Raw genomic sequence first — 6,314 nt, forward strand, 5'->3', positions numbered from 1 at the left:
CATGTCAAAATGCATTTTATTGTTTAGTTAAGGCTGTGCAAACAGAATTCTRAAATTCCTTTTTTGGTGGAACATGATTAAAGCATGTCTTCAATATTTTTAAATAAGGGGAGTTTCTACCTCCTTTGTCACAGCAGAGAACTTAAACACTGCAGAGAAAGCATGTAGGGTTACCACATTCAGGAAGACATTCAGCACATACATTCCTTCCATGAAAGCTGCAGGTGTGTGAGTACCTAKGATTTTGTCTAAGCACCCTTTGGGACAAGGGATGGTTTCCCTAATTAGTTCTTAATTAGCTGATCTACCTCAGGGGTTTTTTGTGCCTTTTTGTCTCATGTTTCGTGGTTAGCTCAGAACTTGAACAGAATTAATTCAGGTTTATCTATTACTGCGYATTTTATATACTCACTAAAAAGACCAAATAACTGAATTTCAAGTTGCATGGGAAAAATGTAATCCTGCCCAAGAGTGAAAGATTTCTTYGCTACACTAACATCTGCAAAATAAATACACATCATCAATATTCTTTGTTTCATATTTGGCTACATTAAGAAATGATGTATTGTGTAATTATTATGTAAAATTAAATGACAAAATGGGACAGAGGGTACATCAAGCTTCTCCACAGTGCTGGAGCATTAATTTTATATCAGACTAGTTCACAACATATGCTATTTAACTGCTCTACAATTTTGTCTGTGTGGAATTACCCTGTATTGATACAGGGAGCTGTACCTCATTTGCTGTTAACTGTTGTCAAAGTTCATCATTGTACATGTCAGTTGAAGAATAAAAGGACCCACAGGGAACTGTCATAATAGACAAAAAAGTGCAACTTCCTAGGGCCCTGAAATAAGGATTTCTGTATGATTGAAAGTAAGTACCATGGATTTAACTCACGATTAATTGACTGCAGTTTTGACACTGTAGGACTTGCAGGAGGGATTCTTGAGCCCATATTTAGTCATTTGAAATTAAGTTTTGAAAGGACTCGAGTAGATCTGATTTACTCCTACTTGAAGTGAATAAAGCCAGTCTGGGAGGTGAACATGACAGAAGCTATTTAAGTTTGTGACTCTTAGAAAGAGGAGTGGGTGCCCACAGGATTGGAAAAAAAGGATATTTATTTTTTTTGTGTGTCTGAGTTGTTTAAGTACAGTCATGGGTGTACTTTTTTAATCTCTATGGTATTTTCTCCTGCAATACTGCACATCCAGTGCCCTCTTTCTGGAGTTGCCCTCAGTCCTGCCATCATGGCAGTTTGCCCCTGATTGAGTGAGGTGCTCTTAGGAGCTGCATACAGTGGGCTAGTCAGGGAAAGTAACCTCTCTTTTCAGAGCTGTTAAAGATGAATTAAATTTGAAATGATTGCTAGGAAATTCTGATAATGTTTTGCTAGCATGCATAAAATTGGCCAAAAATTGATGTGAAACATGCTTTAGTATTCTGAAAATGTTACACTAATTTATGCGTTTGTAAGACCGTAAATATTTGGAAAGTGAATGTTTATAGAAGTTAAAAGCAGTAATTTTTGGCTAATGAAACTGTACATGTTTTCACAGAGCTGCAATTTATTACAGACATAGCTCTTAATAGATAACTACCATTCTTGTTCTTGTTATCTTGGGGGTAGCCCTTGTTCCATTTCCCACTCTGAATATGGAAATGTAAAACTTGTAAATGCAACTTGCCTGTCTGGAAATTGTGGCATCATGATGTTAATTCAGAAGTGGCACATAAAAATTGATTTGAGTAGGAGTCAGTTTTGTGCTTCTTGAGAAGTGCATGAATATTTGTACTTTCCAGCATTTGAGTTGAATGTTTGCATGTAGATTTAAAACCCTTGGTTCGCTGGTTTTACTTTAAAACTCTTCTGTGAGTTAAGTGAACTTCAGGTAAATTTTGACTCCTTGGGAGCTTTTGCTTGTTTCTTTTCTCTAGATTTGCTAGACTTTTCTAGTAGTTTTCCCCACCCTCCTTTGATTTTTTTTCCCTAATTTTAAATACTTTTTAAAAAGCATTTCTGCCTCATTTGAGTGCATTATTAAACATTGAGCTGAGCTGAGGAAAGTGCCAACGGAGTGTGAGCCGATGAAGCTTTAGAGCTTGTAATTRTTACGTAGCTTTTTAAGGGAGAAAAGGGTAAATACTTGAGGTATAAAAATAGGGGTGGTGATGCTCAGTTGCAATGCCCAGGTAGAAAGGATAAAATGCAAGGAGCCATCACCTACCTCTGAGCAAACAAATAAGAACCCGGAATAGTCTCTTACGCAATTTTTGTTTGTTCTTTTTTTTAGTCATTATTTGTATTGACTGCCTTTGTCGCCASAAGTGTGTCTGTCTTTGGAGAAATAAATATGGGTAGGTAGGGAAGTGGAATTAATTCCTCTATGCTCTCATGGTCCCCTGAAAAATGCCTGCTTGAGAAATTGAAGGAGAGTTGGCTTCCAAGTTGTCAGCTACCCAAACCTGCTCTAAAGCCCTCTGGAAATGGCAAACCTCAGCAGGAAGTGAAAATTTGGGTTGACACCATCAGTTGTCTCAAAACTCTACTCATTTGTGAAAATGTTRTCTTATGTGGGAAATCAAATTAGGTGGACCCATTCTGCAGGGAATGTTCACATCTTTTTTTCTTTTTTTCTCCCCTAAAATAATTAAAATAAATGAACATCTTMGTTTTCATTGGACTTGAAGATGTTTGAAACCTCAGCTGTGTCATACCCAGCTCTGCAAYTGCATCTTCACGTACATTTTCCCAAATTGATCTTTTTCCACTGCAGCGTGAGCACTTAGAGTGACTTTAAGCAGAAAATATTTTCATGCTATATYGGCAAAAGTAACTGACTGCTGTTTACAGTAACATTTATTCTATTGCTGTCATTGGTACAGCAACATTCACGCTGAAAAATGAGTGTTAACAGCATTATCCTTTCAACCTTGATTCCCTGTGTGACTTAAGTTTTGCGTTGTGCCACCAAAATGAAAAATGCAGTGAGGCAGTTTGAGTGGATTCTGAGTGGAATTGAAGGCAAAGTTAGGAAATCAATCCCCCTTKTAGCCCAGCTTCTGGGAATATTTTTCTGCTGTGGAGGTTGCTCTTTATCAAGACTTTGAGCTTTTTACATTTATGGAATAGTGAGGTACTGTGCCTCACTATACTGTGCCCCACTAGGTAAGTGGGCTTTACCTCAATCTGTAGAAGTTAGTGCTTTAGCATTAGATACTCTGGAATCAGCTCAACAAAACATGCTAACTGCCCTATTTTAATTTTTAGGGGTTTTTTTCTCATCTTTGTAACATAAATAAGCTCTACCTCCTTGTCCAAAACTTAGGTTAAATTATTTGAGGGGGCATGGGACTTGAGCTGTGTTTTGGGGGAAGGGGGTGGTTGGGTGAATGGTTTGGTGAGGAGGGTTTTTTTATATTTGTTATTTTTTTTGCTATATACTAAATGCAATATATTCCTAGAGGGCAAGAGCAATGGCAGGCTTAGCTGTTTTCTGTAGGTTGATTTCAATAATGGGCAATTAGCCAAATGTTCAATTTTTGAAGTATGGTGAAGATGAGTACTTTTTATTCAGCTTTGAAGTGTAACAGAAAACCTTAGATGCATTTGAATCCTGCTGAGGAACTGTTTATGAAAGACACTTAGGTTAAGTGTAAAAATATCCTCAAAATGTAGTTATGCAGTTCAGATCCCTTGAATTTTAGTCTTAACATCACAACTTGTTTTGACAAGCAAAGAATGACATTTGGATAATAATTYAATAAAAGCATGGATACAATAACTTTTTTAATTGTTGTGAAAAAGAGAAATTTTCATTAGTTCAGGCTATTTTCAAAATTTTAAAGAAGTTGTCCTTGAAATTTTAAAGAAATTACATCGTTCCCATTTGAAAAATATTAGTTCTTCTTTTTGGAAAGAGAAACCTAGATTAATCTTTACACTGATTACCCATTTGCTGTACATTCTGCTGGTTTGCAGTATTATTTCATGTTGGCTGTTTTTATGAGAGAGTATTACACAGCCGTGGATAATTTACATAAGAGCCAGCATTTGTAAGTAGTTTCAAATCCTCTTTCTCCACCATATTTAGGAAACATTAGGAGTAGAAAAGAAATAGATTAGGTGTACTTTAACATTATTAAAGTGTCAGGCTTCTTCCCCCTTTTTTGTGGGAGAATTAATTGCACATATTCCGGAAAAGGCTTATCTGAGCAGTAATTACWCTCTGAATCAGTTCCATAAGACAGACATGGAGTGTGAAAATGGCAATATCCTATAACCCACAATGGGGATTAGGCTTCAATTCCTTGTCTACACCAGTCCCTTGATGAAAAGCTGCCAGTCAGATAGGATCTTTAATATTCCACGGCACTTGTAGAGGTGATTCTGCATATGAGTTTAAGTTCCTACTACAAAACATTGTCGTAGCATGGTGTTTGGCACAGATTAAAAAATACGTCACTGGCACAGAGTGTATTCCTGGTCTCACTGAGGCTCTGCTCCAGAGTATTTCATAAAAATTACACTGCAAAAATGTAGTGAAAAAAAAAAAAACCTGAAATACAGAATTTGTCCAAAATCTCCCTTGAGGCACAGTGGCAGGGTCTGCCCTCCTTCAATAATAATTCACTGTGTGTGCTTGTCTTTGGCAGGAGTGTCACTTGTAGACAGCTGCCTTCATGAGGTGTGCAATGTTTTACTGATGAGCCTTCTAGTATAAGTGGGCAATTCTGATCTGGCCTTTGGCCAAAATCATGGAAAACTTTACTTTTTGATCTATCTGAAGGACAAAATGTATGTCTCAATGTCACCTTTCCTGTTTTCACTTAATTTTTTTAACTGGTTTTAATTTGAGTGAAGATGTACAGATAGCTGACGACAGATAAATTTTAGGACAAATGGAAAAGGCATCTTGGAGGTGTGATGGGAAGGAAGATTGTGTGTTGCTGTTCAACTTTGTAGATGTTTTCTTTTGTAGAACAAAAGTTAGCTAAAAAACATTGAAATTCATTGTTGCTTGACATGGCCCTAAGTTTGTGATATTAGATAAATTCTCAAAAATACTCAAGTTTGAGCTGGCATGAAAATGACTCCTGTCAGTATCATCTAATGAAATCCTGTTGTGTATGTGTGTTTAAAAGAGCATAGAGAAAAGTAATGTTGCTTAAAAACAAATATGCATATGCTGGAAAGCTTATTTTGCTTTTGAAGATCAGCAGTTTAATTACGGTGTCTTAACACCTTCAGTATGTTACTAAAGGCATGTGTATGACACATTTTTATTCTAATCATCTGGTATGGATGAGTTTCAGATTGGTAAATCTATTATCCTCAGCTCTGCATTACAGTGTTTAATGAATCAACCGGTCATGTTGTTTCTTCCAATAATTAATTTTCTGATTGGGGAAATATTTTTGCTTTTCACAATGTGGAGATGTCTGTCTGTACAATTTATTCTGATCTGATCTTTGATCTGATAGAAGAATAATGTTTTGTTTGATTTCTTCTTTCTGCCCTCAATCTTAATTTAGTGTCCTGTCCGGTTTTCTTTGTGATAGCTGGGCATGATTCACAGAAAAGTCTGTGCATGCACACTACTATATCAAACATCACAAATGAAGAATCTTCTCTATTTTAATACCAAAATGGAAGTTTTCTTTGCGTGCTAGCGAAGTTCTTTGAGGAAGGATGTTATGCTGTTTTCATCCTCAGTGAATATTTTTTCATTCACTCACAGTATCTTCCAGAGTTTAAAGATATCAAGTGTTTTTGTCTGTAAATAAGATATTTTTGTTCACACATGAGAATTTTTAGAAAAAAAAAAAAACCAACTTTGATACAAGGACTGAGAAACAATTCTTAAGACACCAAAATGCTGAACTGCAGTCTCTGTCCTTTCCTAAATAAGTAACCCAGCAAGAAATTAGTTACATTAAAGTGTTTCTTACAGCTCACTAATATTGCTTTTCAGAAACTGATTCCATAGATTGTCTCCCAAGTTTTGTATATATTTTGTTGTTCCCTTATTACTTAATTTCAGTTCGTATGTAAGGAAAACTGTTATTTGAAATGCAAGCGATTTAAGAGACTCAACAAAGAATCCATTTCAAAATCTGTTTCAAAGACTGAGCCCTTTCTTACTGAAGATACCTTCTGTACTTTGACAACATGAATATTGCATGGTTCAAAGGATGCTCAAACACTTCCTCAGGTGCTCAGCCTTCTTTGAAACACACCCTTTAGTGATTTTAAGTTCTCTTTAGAGCTGGGGAGTGTGTGTTGAGCTTCAGTAGAACTTTCATAC

General features: G+C 36.2%; 1 protein-coding gene across 4 annotated transcripts in view; it reads left to right on the forward strand.

The window, feature by feature from the left end:
- Positions 1-6,314, forward strand: part of CCSER1 (coiled-coil serine rich protein 1) — a 604,924-nt gene that overhangs the window by 333,226 nt on the left and 265,384 nt on the right. The gene's annotated exons all lie outside the window — the stretch shown is intronic.

The sequence above is a fragment of the Malurus melanocephalus genome, unplaced genomic scaffold, assembly GCF_030028575.1.
Source record: "Malurus melanocephalus ecotype Western Australia unplaced genomic scaffold, MMel_1.1 scaffold_72, whole genome shotgun sequence".
Classification (NCBI taxonomy): domain Eukaryota; kingdom Metazoa; phylum Chordata; class Aves; order Passeriformes; family Maluridae; genus Malurus; species Malurus melanocephalus.